The 14,979-nt window shown below is 41.8% G+C and overlaps 1 protein-coding gene across 13 annotated transcripts in view; it reads left to right on the top strand.

Moving 5' to 3' along the window:
• The first annotated feature begins 750 nt into the window (after nucleotides 1-750).
• FMN1 (formin 1) overlaps nucleotides 751-14,979 on the top strand; it is a 441,973-nt gene continuing 427,744 nt past the window's right edge. For 5 of the 13 annotated variants that reach the window (XR_010121077.1, XM_055278577.2, XM_055278581.2 and 2 more), the window contains exons 1-2: nucleotides 2,552-2,725; nucleotides 3,226-3,374. The gene's annotated coding sequence lies outside the window, so the exon portion shown is untranslated. Of the gene's footprint in view, nucleotides 796-2,545; nucleotides 2,726-3,174; nucleotides 3,193-3,225; nucleotides 3,375-14,979 lie in introns of those variants that run through there. The other 8 variants (XM_063640268.1, XM_063640270.1, XM_055278580.2 and 5 more) reach the window with 6 other exon arrangements.

Raw genomic sequence — 14,979 nt, 5'->3', positions numbered from 1 at the left:
GAGATCGTGCCACTGCACTCCAGCCTGGGCAACAGTGAGACTCCGTCTCAAAAAGAAAAAAAAAAAAAAAAAACACACACACACACACACAAAATAGCCAGGTGTGGCAGTGTGTGCCTGTAGTCCCAGCTACTCAGGAGGCGGAGGCAGGAGAATCACTTGAACCTGAGAGACAGAGGTTGCAGTGAGCCGAGATTGCACCAGTGCACTCCAGCCTGGGTGACACAGTGAAACTATCTCAAAAAAAAAAAAAAAAACTCCACTAACTTGTTAATTAGTGTATACCTTTGTATTGATCTATAACCTTTAACTTATTTATATTTTGTCTTTATAAATAGCCTCTTTGGGAAAATATTTTTCTTCTTTCTCTTTAAAACACCTCCTACTCTCTCCCCCTACCAAGCTTAGAGCAAGTACATATTTCCAGGTTTGATTAAAGGTGAGAGTAGGATTTAGGAATTTCTTCAGAAAACTGTTGAAACAATGCTGGAATATGACTTTGGATTAACATCCTTTTACCTTTCTAGGACTCAGCTCACACGACCATGATATTATTTTGTGGGTGGACTTTAAAAGATTTCTACATCAATTAAAACCTAGTTTGACTTAAGCCCTGCAAAAACTTACTTCCTTCCCAACAATAGGAAATCACAGCTCCCTTCTATGAGCAAAGCTGACTTGCAATTGCTCCTAACACATGTCAGAGGTGACGCTTCACTCTTAAAGGTGCTTCTGAGGCTGCAGTTTCAAGAAGTCAGTAGTGTGAAAACTGGGTCCCTCTATGACAATTTTCAGGTAAAAAGAAAAAAGCATCAAGGAATTAAGAGTTGTACTGAGGCTTCTTATTCTTCTAACTGATGATGATGATTTTTAGATAGGAGATGTACGGACCTCCTATTGACTCTACTCCTAACTATGAACGTGACCCAAGGACAATTACTTGAACTTTGGGAACCTCAGTTTTCTTATCTGTAAGTGGAATTTACAAGCGGAAGATGTGAGGATTGAAGGAGATAATATATAAAATGCCTATAGAGCCAGGCACAGCACTTCACAACTGTAATCTCAGCATTTTGGGAGGCTGAGAAGGGAGGATCGCTTGAGCTTAGGAGTTTGAGACCAGCTTGGGCAATATGGCGAAACCCTGTCCCTACAAATAAAAAATTAAAAAATTAGCGGGACATGGTGGTGCATGCCTGTAGTCCCAGCTACTCTAGAGGCTGAAGTGGGAGGATGGCTTTAGCCCACGGGGTTGAGGCTGCAGTGAGCCAAGATCGCACCACTGCACCCCAGCCTGGGTGACAGAGTGAGACCCTGTGTTAAATAGACAAATAAATAAAGGGCCTATCAGGGTTTGGCTAATATTATGAGTAAGAATAAATCAGAGTTCCAATAAACTATTATTTCTAGAAAAAGAATAGTGAAAAAAATCACCTTAAAAATACCTTCCAAATTTTTTCCCATTTAATTATTATTTGAAAACAGAATCTATTCAGGACAAAATTCTATCTTCAAGTACCAAATGGGTGATACAGTTTGCATTTATCCAAAAGCAGATTAAAGACAATGCCTTTTCTTGCCTACCTACTTGGAAAAGATCTCAGTGTCACTCAAATCACATTCCAAATCTCAACGACATTAAGGCCTCAAATCCTCTTAGGAAAGGTTTGAAGGTAGTTCATTTCAGTAATGATTAGACACTTGGGGACAAAACAGTACCTTGGCATTAAGATCTGTACTGATTCACCAGCACAGAAATAGCAGTAACAAGATCTTCAACTCTGAGGTGTTTAAATAAGCAGACAAACTCCCTCGTGAGGCCCAGGCCTCTTAACATCCGGACTCAGTCTTTCTTTCTCAGATCGCCAAGGGTCTGGCCCATTTCTTAGCCTAAACCTATTTTGCGTTTACTTCAAACTAGTCAAAGTAACTTACCCGCCATTCAGCAGTTCTGGTTAAAAAGCTACTAGGAGGCAGCGTAGGCGGGAGATGCGAGCGGAAAAAGGCTCATGTCAGGGTTTGGGCTTATGTGTGGATTCTTGAGTTCTCCTTCTTTGTTCCTTTTAGCACTTACGATCAAGAACTGCTAGGCTGAGGGTGCAGGGGCCAGGCCACTGGAGCGAAACGGCCTCACAGGAACTGGAAGCGTGGGAACCTCGGGAATAGTGGGGAGTTCCAGACCGGTTCCGTCCCCCATCTGAACAAGTCCAGAAAGTGCGCCTTGAGAGGCGCTCGGAAACAGGCCACCTGGGGACATGTAGCGAGAGACTGGTTGTCGCCCTGGCTGTCCGTCTTAGACCTAGTTTAGCGACCACCGCCTTCAATCCCGCAGCCCAGATCAGACGGTGCCAAACGACAGCACTGCTTCCCAGCCTGGCCCAACGGCTCGGCTGCTGATTGGGCACCGCCGCCTCCCGCCCCGCCTCCCCAGCCAACGCGGGCGCCGCTGCACGTTTCCACTGGTCTTCAGCCCTGCCGATCAGTTTACTGCTCACCTCCCCCAAACAGCTCGTCAGGCCGGCGCGTGCTAGGAAGGCGGGGCCTGTGGCCTGTGGTGCGGAGCCTCGGTGGAGGTTGGCGCAGCTGCCTCTTTGGGCTCTGGCTCTGGACTGGAGCGCAGCATCCTCCGAGGCTGCAGCCGCCACGGCTGTTGCCGTAAGAGATCCTCCTGCCTCAGCCTCCCGAGTAGCTGGGACTCGGGACCAGCCTCCCGAGTACTGGTCAGGTAAAGAGAGTCTTGTCTGTTCTGCTGGCCATCTGCCCGTCTCTTCTTCCCTACCAAAGGCTGCCTGCCCCGCCTTCCCCCCGTGGCTTTCAGGGTTCTTGGAATGAGGCATCAAGTCTATTCACCGCGCCAGCTTATCTTCCTCCCCTTCTGTGTCGGTTCCTCCAGCTCCCCCAACAAGCTGCTCCCAAGTACGTTGGTGGGCCCTCCGGGTCATCCCAACGCTCCTCACTACAGAACTCCTGTCGTTAACTCTCAGGTCCCAGCCCCCTTGACCCGCCAGTGCAGTCTCATTCCCAGCTTGGCACAGGAAAGGTGGAGGGCGGGAGGGCGGGGGAGGGAGAGATGCAGGGCTTTTTTTTTTTTTTTTGGAGCTGGATGTGTTTAGCGCAGAGGGGGAGCATCACAATGGGATTGCATTGGGAACAGAAGCAGCTTCATGACTATGGTTGGCAATGACTAGAAAGGTATCTGTTGCTGCTTTTTACTTGTGTTTATAGGTAACATTTACCATCGCCGTTTTCTTCTTCTTTCATCATCATCATCACCATTGCCACTACCACCACTTCCAAGGCCACTACCATCACAGCATCTCTGTTCCTCCATCAGAGCTTTTCAAGTTCTGTAAAGGCAGATTCTCTAAAGGCATGTGAGTGCTGACGGATCCCCCAACCCCCTCCCCCACCACCAAATAACGAGCAGTGCCCTTGCTCCCTGAGGCCAGAGCCAAGCCCTCATTTAACTCAAGGACAAGTAGCTGGGAGCGGAGTGTGAGCTGAGAGGATTTTCCTTATCCTCATTTGCAATTGAGATTGCCAAAGAACACCCTTTATTTTAATCATCCACATTTCTGCTTGCTGTCTCCTGGAGAGTTCCATGTTAGCACTCACACACTCTGAATGGGCTGAATGCAGAGCCTGAACCTGTGGTATATATGGGGAGTTGCAGTCACTGAGAGGTGAATATCCAGACCCAATCCTTTAAGAAGACCAAGTCGAGTAGCAGACAACCTGACTTTCTGCCACAGTAGCTCCAGCTGTACTAAAGCATGTTTACTATTCATGTTTGCATATGGGACATGTGTCATCATCTGTTATGCCACCTTGTGTGTGTATGGGTGGGGGTGGGGGTGGGGGTGGGGGGTGCATCTAAATTCCTGGGAGAGAGAATTATATTCTGTTGTCTACACCAGGTAGCATCTTATAGGCACACCAATGGGATTCAACAGCCGTTGCTCAGCTGTTTCTAGGGCTTACTGCAAATCTCTTGGATCACAGACTTATTAACCCTTTTTTGGGAGGGAAAACAGTAAAGCTGAGAATTGCATACCAGATTAACTGTCATTGTGGAAGATGTTGCTTCCACAATGAATCAATGAGGTCTTGGGTCTTCTTGATCAGGTATCTAAACACTAGTCTCCTTTCTCTCAACTATGTTAGTCCAGGAGCAGGACCAATGAACAGTTAGACATATTGCAGGAACAAAGAAGCAATGGCCTCAATGGAGGGAAACAATGGAGAAGAGTAGCGAGACAGTATATTGTAATGGCTAAACTCATAAACCTGTCAGACATAGGTTCAAATCCTGGACCAGCCACTGACTAGCTCGGTGATTTTTGCAAGTTGCTTGCCTCTTTAATTTTAATTTCTCATCTGTAAAATAGGGATAATACTACCTGTCTCTTAGAAGAAGGTGTGAGGATTAAATGAGATAATATAGGTAAAATACTCAGTAGTTTCTGGCACATAAGTGGGGAATTTTTACTAACTGCTATTAATAATACTAGTCAAGAAGGATAATAAAGGCCAGTCTCTGTTCCTAAAAATTATGCATTTTTTTCCATTGTCTTTATCCTTTTTCAGTGTCAGAGCTGATGCAAATGGGGTATGGTAGTCTTCAGCTTCCTTGTAACACTACATCTTAGAGGGGTGCCACTATTGAAGCCACCTGTGTTTGGACAGACATTTCTCTCACCAGCCTTCACAAGTACTTAGCAGATTCTTAGTTGAAATACGTTAAAGATGCAGCTTTAGAGAAGATTTCTAGGCCTCTGGCCCTATCCTAGACTGCTTCTTTCTCACTGAGTGTTCAATGCACTGACTGTGACTGATGAAGCCTTTGTCACAGGCTTAACCCTGCCTAGACTAAATGCTTTGGCCAAGGGAATGGGGTCCCATAGGGCCTATGATTGTCTAAGGATAGGTCTCATATCCTGGTCATCCTCCCTTTCCAGACATAAAATAGGTGGAGCTGTTCCCAGAGGAAGAGGAATGGGGACAGACTGGACCTTGATGTGATGATGGTAAATATCCTTGATAGAAAATTGAGAAATGCTTCTCTCCTATCTCATATACCATGCCTCAAAGTCTAGTTTTATGTTAAAGTTTTGGATTCATGCACACCATCCCAAGCTGTGGTGTGTTTTAGATGATCTTGCCTTTAATGGTTTTCCTATTAAAACTTTATTTGTATCAGTTTAAAATTCTTAATGGATATTTCATATCTTGCAGTGATGCTACTGTTGGCAGTGTGACCATGTTTAGGGGCTATTCATAATCTCTTGTTGGGACCTGGTTTTAATAGTAGCTATTATTTTTAGATGTACATAGTCTCTGTCTTAAATATCAGCTTAATTCTCAACAGGTCCCAGCCTGTGTTGACAGAATTACAGCTGTTAATCTGATTTGCCTGATCTTGCAGAGATGCTAAACCATGGGAATTGTATTCTCCTGCAGCAAATATAAGCTTGCACCAACAGGCTGGCCTTGTGAAGGAACTGAAGCATCTCTGTATTTAGTGTCTGTGCTGAAGTGCTGACAAAGCATCAACCCCATGCTCTGTAAAATAGTAATTACTAAAGCAGGGAGATGTAAAGAAGGAAACAAACCTCTTTACCTTGTCAGCGCATAAAAGCAAGGGTCTGAGAAATGGAGCATTCACTCTCACTTAGTTTCTCAAGTTCTCCGGCTGAAAGTAAACAATCTCCCAGAGAAACCTGGATTTCTGTGTTTATCTACGCTTTCAGCAAGTACTGCCTTAGTGCATGTTTGAGGATGAGGGAGAGAGAAGAGAGTTGGTCCTCCTTGTGGACATCCTTACCTCTCCACTGCCCTGAAATGCCCACGATCTCTGTAATGCATCTCTCTAGGAAGCAGACTACTAGTTAAGTTTTTTTTTCTTTAATCAACACACCTCCTATTTCCTTAACTTGATACTAACTTGTTTTATGTTCCTTCTTATTAGAACTATGCCTATCTCCTCCTTCTAAAGTGTCATAGGTCACTGCTAATGATGAACACCTTTCAAATGAAACACTTTTTTACTGTGGTCTTCCACGTGACAGGCTATTGGGCAAAATATTTTGGAGGTAGCCAGGCCTTTTTTTTTTTTTTTTTTTTTTTTTTTTTGAGACGGAGTCTCATTCTGTCGCCCAGGCTGGAGTGCAGTAGCGCGGTCTCGGCTCACTGCAAGCTCCGTGTCCCAGGTTCATGCCATTCTCCTGCCTCAGCCTCCCGAGTAGCTGGGACTACAGGCACCCGCCACCATGCCCGGCTGATTTTTTGTATCTTTGGTAGAGACGGGGTTTCACCATGTTAGCCAGGATGGTCTCGATCTCCTGACCTCGTGATCCACCCGCCTTGGCCTCCCAAAGTGCTGGGATTACAGGCGTGAGCCACCGCGCCCGGCAAGCCAGGACTTTTTAACGTTCATGTTTGTCATCAGGATCTGGACATTAATGGAGAAGTGGCAGGGACTGCCAGAATGCTGACTGGGAGGAAAGACAAGGCTGTAAAAGTGGGGCAGGAGACACCATTATGATGCTGCTGCTGGGATACTAGTACTCACACCCCTGCCACAGGCCTTCCAGTATGAGTGCTCTAGTTCATGTTTTTGTTAAAGAAGCTCAGAGAACATGATATGATCTGAAGACTAGTAGTCTAGAAATGCGTCATACAGCAGTGCTTGTTGTTAAACACTCCTTTAGCCATAGTTGCCCTGTTTTTCCATTTTTCCCCCACGTGAGTATCTATCCACATTCATCTAGGTCTAGGTGCTTTCTCCAATGATGTCCTCCGTGAAACATAAGGAAAAATATTGACCTTTCAAAGAGAAAGAGAACTGTCTACTTATTAGGAGAAGCCCTCCCTGGTGATTCACTCACCATAGTAATTTTGGGAAACCTCATGGTTTCCAAAACGTTAATGTTTGCACAAATGAAATTCAAATGAAATTGAATGAATGCCATCTTTTGAGCAGCACAGAGGTGACTGTAGTACTGTCTCATGTTCTCTAAAATCTCTTCTTTAGAGATTTCAAGAACTCTTTTCAGTCTCTTCTCAGTAGAGAAGATAATACTTCTAAGTATTAAAGAGCAGGGTTTTTTTGCTCTTTGCTATTGTAAGGATTGCTGAGCCAGAATGGAGAAAGTATTTGGGAAGAATTGCTGTCATAGTGTTTAATGGTCTTCCTCCTCTGTGAGAATTACAACTGAGCAAACATTGTTATGTTTAAATGTGTTCAGTCCCCAAGAGGCAGTGAGTAAAATCTTTGTTACCATTTTCAAAGTGTGCATTGCTGCTTTGATCTCTTCACTGACCGAAAGCACATCCCTATGGTCTCAGCCCTGTGCATACTAATAAAGCTGAATTCTCACCGTTACACCATGGAGTCCATGTAACTTGTTGATGTTCTATTCTGAGAAAAATGTCCTCAAAAAGTCTATTCCAAGGGCAAGACTCAAGTGTGCATGAGTTGTATGTTTTCTCTGTGCCAATCCTTGGCTTAATACAGAAGACTTAAATTCCTTTCCTTGGTTATGTAATCTGCTGGTTCCTCTGTGAAGCAGGTAAATGATGCTGTACCTCTCCTGCAGATGAGGAAATCAAGGATCATAGAGGTTAATGTGTTTGCTTAAGGGGCCGGCTCTCAATGGCATCTGGATAGTATATACCTGCTAGGCTTGCATTCTATTTTCTATCTGTGCTCTAGTAAGCCTAAGCCACAGAGAACATTCCTGGCTTTATCATGTTTTAAACTTACAAAGCAGGATAAACCATAAATAAAGTTCAGTATGCTGGGTATGAATATAGTGAAAAGCAAGAGTTGCTTTTTTAGGCATTAAAATTATTCTCGTTTCTCTTCTTAGATGAAGGCAGCCACTTTAGAAAATTTTCTAAGCCTAGCTCATATTTGGAGAGCTTTGCAAATAATTTTTTAAAAGCCCACAGTTCTGCGGAAAATGGATTTCATCTACAGAATTGGCATCAGTCCTGTCCTTGTTTGCCAATGTCCCCATCTCTCTTTATTTCTGTTTCTATTGTAGCATCCTCTACCTTCTACTTACAGGAGACTAGCTGGGCTTTCCCTCTTTCCTACCCATCCAACCTCAAGTAAATATGAATAAAACATATCACACATAATGGAGGTACTGGCCTTGTGTTAAGATCACTCTCTGATTTACTTTCAGCTGGTTCTAATTTTAAGTTCCAAAAACATAATTCAATTCTAATTTTCATGATATTTGAAGAACTGAAACTCCATGATACCACACCGTCTTAAGGAAAACTGTGGTAGGTTGAAAAAAAAAAATAACCTTAATGTTTTTTCAAGCGCAAGCAACAGTAATTCTCATGCCCAAATTTTCTCTAGTTAAGTGACAAGATATTTTTCTAGTTATACGGTGGAGAAAACTGAAATGGGAGATTAAAAGTGACTTGCCCAAGGTCACACACGGTCAGTGGCACAGCCAAGAATAGATCCAGGTCACCTGACTCCCTGGGCTTTGTTCATTACATCACTGAACTTCTCTTTAGGAAGTAACAGCCCTGCAACCTACGAAAATGAAGGCAGTCAACTCTCAGACTCAGTTTCTAGGTCTTGACTTTTTTTTCATCTTTTGTTAGAAGGTATCGATAGCTGCCACATTGCAGCACCATTAGCTAAATTCAAGAACTTAACAGAATTTATTAAGAAAAACAAAATTCTGATATCGTAGTCACAAACTTGGCAAATGATAAAGCAAAAGGGAGATGTAGCTGAAGACTCCAAAGTAGTTGTGTAGGGAGCTTCTGCTTGAACCACATCTAAGAAGGAAGAAACATACAGAAGAGAGGAAAGGGAGATACAGTCTAAGACTATATATAGAAAGGTACGGCATGGACCCAGGACAACAGCTTAAGGAACACTAAGGTCATGAATAACAAGAGGATTTGAAAAAAATGCTAACTCGACTTTTTTTTGAGACAAAGTCTCCCACTGTTACCCCGGCTGGAGTGCAGCAGCGCTATCCTGGCTCACCGCAACCTCCCCCTCCTGGGTTCAAGCAATTCTCCTGCCTCAGCCTCCTGAGTAGCTGGGATTACAGGCGTGCGCCACCACACCTGGCTAATTTTTTTTTTTTGCATTTTTAGTAGAGGCGGGGTTTCACCATATTGGCCAGGCTGGTCTCAAACTCCTGACCTTGTGATCTGCCCGCATCGGCCTCCCAAAGTGCTGGAATTACAGGCATGAGCCACCACGCCTGGCCAAAGTCGACTTTTTAAAAAGATGGCTTTTAGCATTTCAATCAGTTCATGATGTACAAATCCAGCTGCTTGAAAAAGATGGGCCAAATTCACAGAGAGCAAGGAAGCAGAACTACTCAATTTTCATTTTGCTCCTGTCATTTTCATTCAAGCCTTGCAGATAAGAATCTCCATCTACAAAAGATAGGTATACGAAAATTATCTCTTTATTTTTTAGAAACCATGTTCTTTTCTATTTCAAGCCTTTTCTTTCTGGAAAAGCGGAAAACAACCTCAGTCCTTCTCAGCATTATACCACTCCCCAGAGTTGTGTCAAGGCTCCAGGGGACTGACATAGTGCCACGGCATGGGAAGAGGGACCTTCTGGTCATTGAGGCATCAGACTGCACGGATTACTCTGTAGCACCCAGTAATTCTGCTCTCCCAGCTCTCTCAGTTGTAGTCATCTGTGGCTGTGTGCAATTGGAGCTTGACCCATAGAATTCTTTTCTTGACATTTCTGTGGTTCCTACTTACCTAGATATAGCACACAGAGCTCTAGGGTCTTGTGACCTCTCTGGAGACACTGCCAGGAAGTAGGGCCTGGGTGCCCTTCCTCCAGCATCCACAAGCCTCTTGGCTTCCTTTCCCAGCAGCCCTGGGGAGATAATTCTTTTTTCAGGGTTCTTCAGGACTCTTTGTGTCAATAAATCTCATTCCTTTTTACATGCTTCAAGAAATTCCCTGTGTTCTAAGAGTTTAGAATTTTGAGAAACACAATCTAGGAATAATCACAGGCTATTTATCTTTTTCTCCTTACCACATACCTCTCCTGATGCAATGAATTCCAATTCTGATACCTGCCTTTGTGGGGGTTAAGCAAAGGGAAAAATACAAGGAGAAATAAAAGTAAACATAGATTAATATCCATGTTTCCCAATATTACTTTTTTTAGAAGTACAGCAATTGGGAATGTCTTCCTTGTTCACATCTACTTTCTTTTCTCTGGGATTGACCCCAATATATAGGTGTGGGGTCCCTGTAGACATGACTCTGTTCCTGGCCAGGACTAGTTAAACCACGGATCTGGAAATCTGATCCAAGGTGGGCCAGATAGAATGTCTTCCCAAAACTGGGGTTTTGGATTGAAGGATTGTATCGACTAAGAGTCACTGGAGTTAAGTCACAGTAAGAGAAGTGCTCCAGGGAGAGACCTGTGAGCCTGATGCAGAGGCCACTGGAAGCCTCTGCTTTCTCTTCTTCCAACTCTTGGCCTTTCTACTCTTTCTCTGATTTTATGAAACTGCCCATGAATTTCATGAGATTCAATATGCTTCTCTTTTTGCTTAAGGTAGCCAAAATCAGTTTCAGTTGTTCGCAACCAAGAGAAACTTAAGAATGATCTTCAAATTTGCAAAGAAAGAAAAACGTGAAGAAGAGGAAACTGAAACTTAAGATAGATGAAGAGATAGTAAGATAGAATCTGGCTATTTAAGATGTGTTTTTCTAATAGTTTAAAGTGACAGTTGCAAGAAGTGTATTTGTGATCCTGGCAAAACTTTCACTTTTTATTTTTTTTTTTTTGAGGAACATTTAAAACTGTCAGCACTGCTTTGTAGCAGGGTCATTGACAAACTAGAGAACAGTCAGAAATATGTAGGATTTTCGAGGCTGAACACTCTTATATTTGAGGGCTTGCTGAAGGGCCTGGGATGGTTTACTCAGCATGAGAAAGTGTCTCAGGAAACATGATTGGTGGTCAGGTGTTTAAAGGGCCATTGGGCAGGAAAGGATTTGGATATACTCACTGCAGCTCTGGAAGTGAGAAAAAAGCACCAAAGAAAATAAATGAATGGAAATAGATTTTGACTTAGAAAAGGAGATTTTTTTTTTTTTTTTTTTTACGTTTAGAGCTGTCTGGAAGGCCATGAGGTTTCCTTTTGGGGCAGAGAACTCTTTGCAATAGAAGAGCTCAAGGTGAGACTGGAGAACCATGCACAAAGGTTGCATTGAAGGAGAGGGCCCAGCCTTGGGAAGGAGGTGGGATGAGATGAATAATGTCTAAGTTTTCTTTAAATCGAAGATTCTGTCATTTTCCCTATGACTATTATTAACTTGTAGACTAGAAATTCCAACCTGCATTTTTATAGAATTCAATAGGCATGAAAGCATTTCATGAATATAGTTTATAAAAAACTTCTTCCTGACTAGGCGCAGGGGCTCATGCCTATAATCCCAGCTCTTTGGGAGGCCGAGGTGAGAGGATCACCTGAGGTCAGGAGTTCGAGACCAGCCTGGCCAACATGGTGAAACCCTGTCTACTAAAAATACAAAATTAGCTGGGTGTGGTGGCACATGCCTGTAATCCCAGCTAACTGGGAGGCTGAGGTAGGAGAATCGCTTGAACCTGGAAGGAAGAGGTTGCAGTGAGCCAAGATCATGCCACTGCACTCCAGCCTGGGCAACAAGAGTGAAACTCTATGTGAAAAACAAAACAAACAAAAAAAAAAAAAAAAAAAAAAAAACTTACTTTATAAAAAAAAAATTACTACAAATTTTCATTGAAAGAAGACATTTCTAAAAAGTAAAGGAAACAAAAATTTACTTTCTATTCTCTAAATTGGAATTAACAGCAATTAAAATTTTCACAGGCAGTGTTTTACTCAAATAGAAAACACCTTCTGTCATATTAATATAATAATACAAAACCCAGAGAATACTGAATTTCTACAGGAAACAATAGATTCCTTGAACTATTTTAAGGAACCAATAGGAGTACCAACTTTTCTCCCAAACTTTTCCCAAATAAATGAAAAAAGATATTGCGATGGCACCTAAACAGGTAGCTCAGGTATTTTATTGACAACCTCCAAAACATTACGACTATGCAACTGTTGTGTATTTTAAATTATTATTCTTAACTTGGGGGTAAGAACTGGATTACTCTAGTTTGTCACTTACCACAGCAAGCAGATGCTAACATTCAATAATCATGCTTTAAACAAGAAGGACAAGGAAATCCACTTAGTTTGAAAATCCTGATCTTAATGACCCCATTAGACATAGTCTGATATCGTGAAGCTTTTCATAATCTCTCTTCATGTAAAAACCTTAAACAATATTAGCACACATATGATGTAGCATATTCATTAGCTCTTTATTTACTTAAGTGGATTACGTTTATAAAGAGCATTCAAAAGAATACAGTCTTTTCCGCTTTGTAAACTGGATCCTCAAGTAATTTTAAGGATACGATTTGCAACATAAGTAAAAAAAGGTCTAAATTATAGCTGCGTGCGGTGGTTCTCACCTGTAATCCCAGCATTTTGGGAGGCCGAGGTGGGCAGATCACTTGAGGTCAGGAGTTTGAGACCAGCCTGGCCAACATGGCGTAAACCCATCTCTACTAAAAATATGAAAATTAGCTGGGTGTGGTGGTGCCCGCCTGTAATCCCAGCTGCTTGAGAGGCTGAGGCACAAGAATTGCTTGAACCTGGGAGGTGGAGGTTGCAGTGAGCTGAGACTGTGCCACTGCATTTCAGCATGGGTGAAGGAGTGAGATTCTGTCTCAGGGAAAAAAAAAACAAACGATCTAAATTAAAAGGGAAGAAATTCACTCATGGATGGATGTACAGTCTGATATAAATTTTTTAAATCATTTTTGAAATGTCGAAAAGAAGAAAATAACAATGATCTATATTCCTACCAGGAAGAATTAACTATATCTTGCCATATTTGTTCTTTAGAAAGCATAGGAAATACTTTTTAAAAAAATGATATATGTTGATTACAAGATTCACATAAGGCATTACATCACAAAGATAAATTTTAAAAATAATCTCAAATACTATCATTCCAATTGTTAACCTTAGGTAATATCATTTCAGACAGCTGTCTGTCTGTCTCTCTATGAATCTACCTGCATGGATGTTTAGGTGGAAATGCTTTTATAAAAATGAATAGAGATGCTGTTTATAACAAAAACAATACATTAGTTTTTCTTGAATTTCAAGCTATAAAAAGAAACTGAATTGAAACTAAAAGAATGGTCAAACCAATAAGTTTACCTTATTTCAAGATATATCCTTGAGATACATATATTTTTCAAAAATTTCTCTGGCCAAAGAAAAGTATCATGAAGTTAAAGTCACTGTGATTATATTGCCGTTTTTATAAATTACTGTCCTCTAAAGACAGTATCAATTGACTTTCTTTCTTGAAATAGTAACACTTTTGAAACTTCCTCCCCTCCTTTTCTCCCCACCTCCTGAGTATTAGATGTGTTATTATTTCTATATTGTTCAGGTTATAACATTCCATTTTGTCCTGAGAATATTTTGAGAGTTATTTAGTAGTAGTTCTATGCTTGAATGAATTTAATGCATACAGCCTCTGGGTATGCTATTTTTGCACTTTGCTTTCAATTCTTCCTACTGTTTGATAAATGTCAACCCACCAATTTGAAACAGTCATTCATAATCCCCACTACTTTGGGTCTATGAAATATGTAACCCATTATTACTAATTCACTAAAATGTTATTGAGTGTCTACTCGGTGCTAGGCATGATTGAACTATAGAAATTCCGTGTTGAGTAACACACAGTCTCTGTCCTCAAGAAGTAAGAGCAATCAACATATATTAAATTGCTCATGTGTTAGCTCCATGAGAGACATTTTGGTATTTCTCTATCCTCAGTGTCCATCGTAAGGACTGGCATTCCACAGGCCCTCAAATAATACTTGTTTAATTGAATGAGCATTTATGTGCCACTTACTGTGGTAAGTGCATTAAAAGTTCTATCTAATTTTATCTTGACAACAACCTATTAGGTAGGCATTTATTTTTTCCATTTTATAAATGAGGAAGCTGAGTCTCAGTAATATCCTAAAGGTATACAACAGGGTTTGATTGTAAAAGTCATTCTCTTTTCATGACAGCAGGCCTTGGTCATTTATGGTGGAGGTAATAGAGGAAAGAGGCACGTCAACTGCTGATTACAATACAGTGGTGTAAGTCATAGGACAGTGTATTTAAGGTCTGGAGGTGAAGAGGCTGCTTGGTATTGAGTCTTCATTCTACCACTTATTAGTTTTCTGACACTGAGCAAGCCCCTTCGCTGCTCTAAGCCTCAGTTTCCTGTCTGTAAAAAGAGGTTAACAATGGGGGAATTAAATGAAATAACTCAGGTAAAATGTTTATCATAATGGCTGCCACAAGTGCTCAAGTAATAGTAGCTGTTAACACTATTTTTATAGAGTGCTTCGGATGCTCAAAAAAAGGAATAATTTTTTTTTTCCTGCTGGATTTCTAGGGTAGGTGACATTTGTGGTTGGGCTCTGTTGAACACATAGGAATTCATCCGGTAAGAGGTAGATGGTGCCTGGGCAGAAAGAGAAGCATGAAACCTGGAAGGAGAGATCCCGCTGAGATGCATGGTATCTGCATTACCCTATGTAACTCCTAACACTTCCTTCCTTCACTTGTATACCTCGAGGGTGTTCAAACAGGAGTATCTGTGTTTAGAGAGGCTGACTTGAAAATAGACCATTTTATCTTACTGGACCATCTTCCCACTGAGTAGGTGAATTAGTTAGTGTCTGTACAGAGCTGAAGAATTGTGAGGTGATAGGGCAGGTTTAGGGCTATTAGTCCAGGAGGCCAGGGGCCATTCCAGGCCAGCTTAAGAGCAATGGATGGCCCTAAAAATGAGCCTACAGCCTGCCTGAGATTCTAGAACAGTGTTTCTCAA

The sequence above is a fragment of the Symphalangus syndactylus genome, chromosome 5, assembly GCF_028878055.3.
Source record: "Symphalangus syndactylus isolate Jambi chromosome 5, NHGRI_mSymSyn1-v2.1_pri, whole genome shotgun sequence".
Classification (NCBI taxonomy): domain Eukaryota; kingdom Metazoa; phylum Chordata; class Mammalia; order Primates; family Hylobatidae; genus Symphalangus; species Symphalangus syndactylus.
The sequence above is the reverse complement of the archived record's forward strand: the minus strand, read 5'-3'. Positions and strand labels throughout refer to the sequence as shown.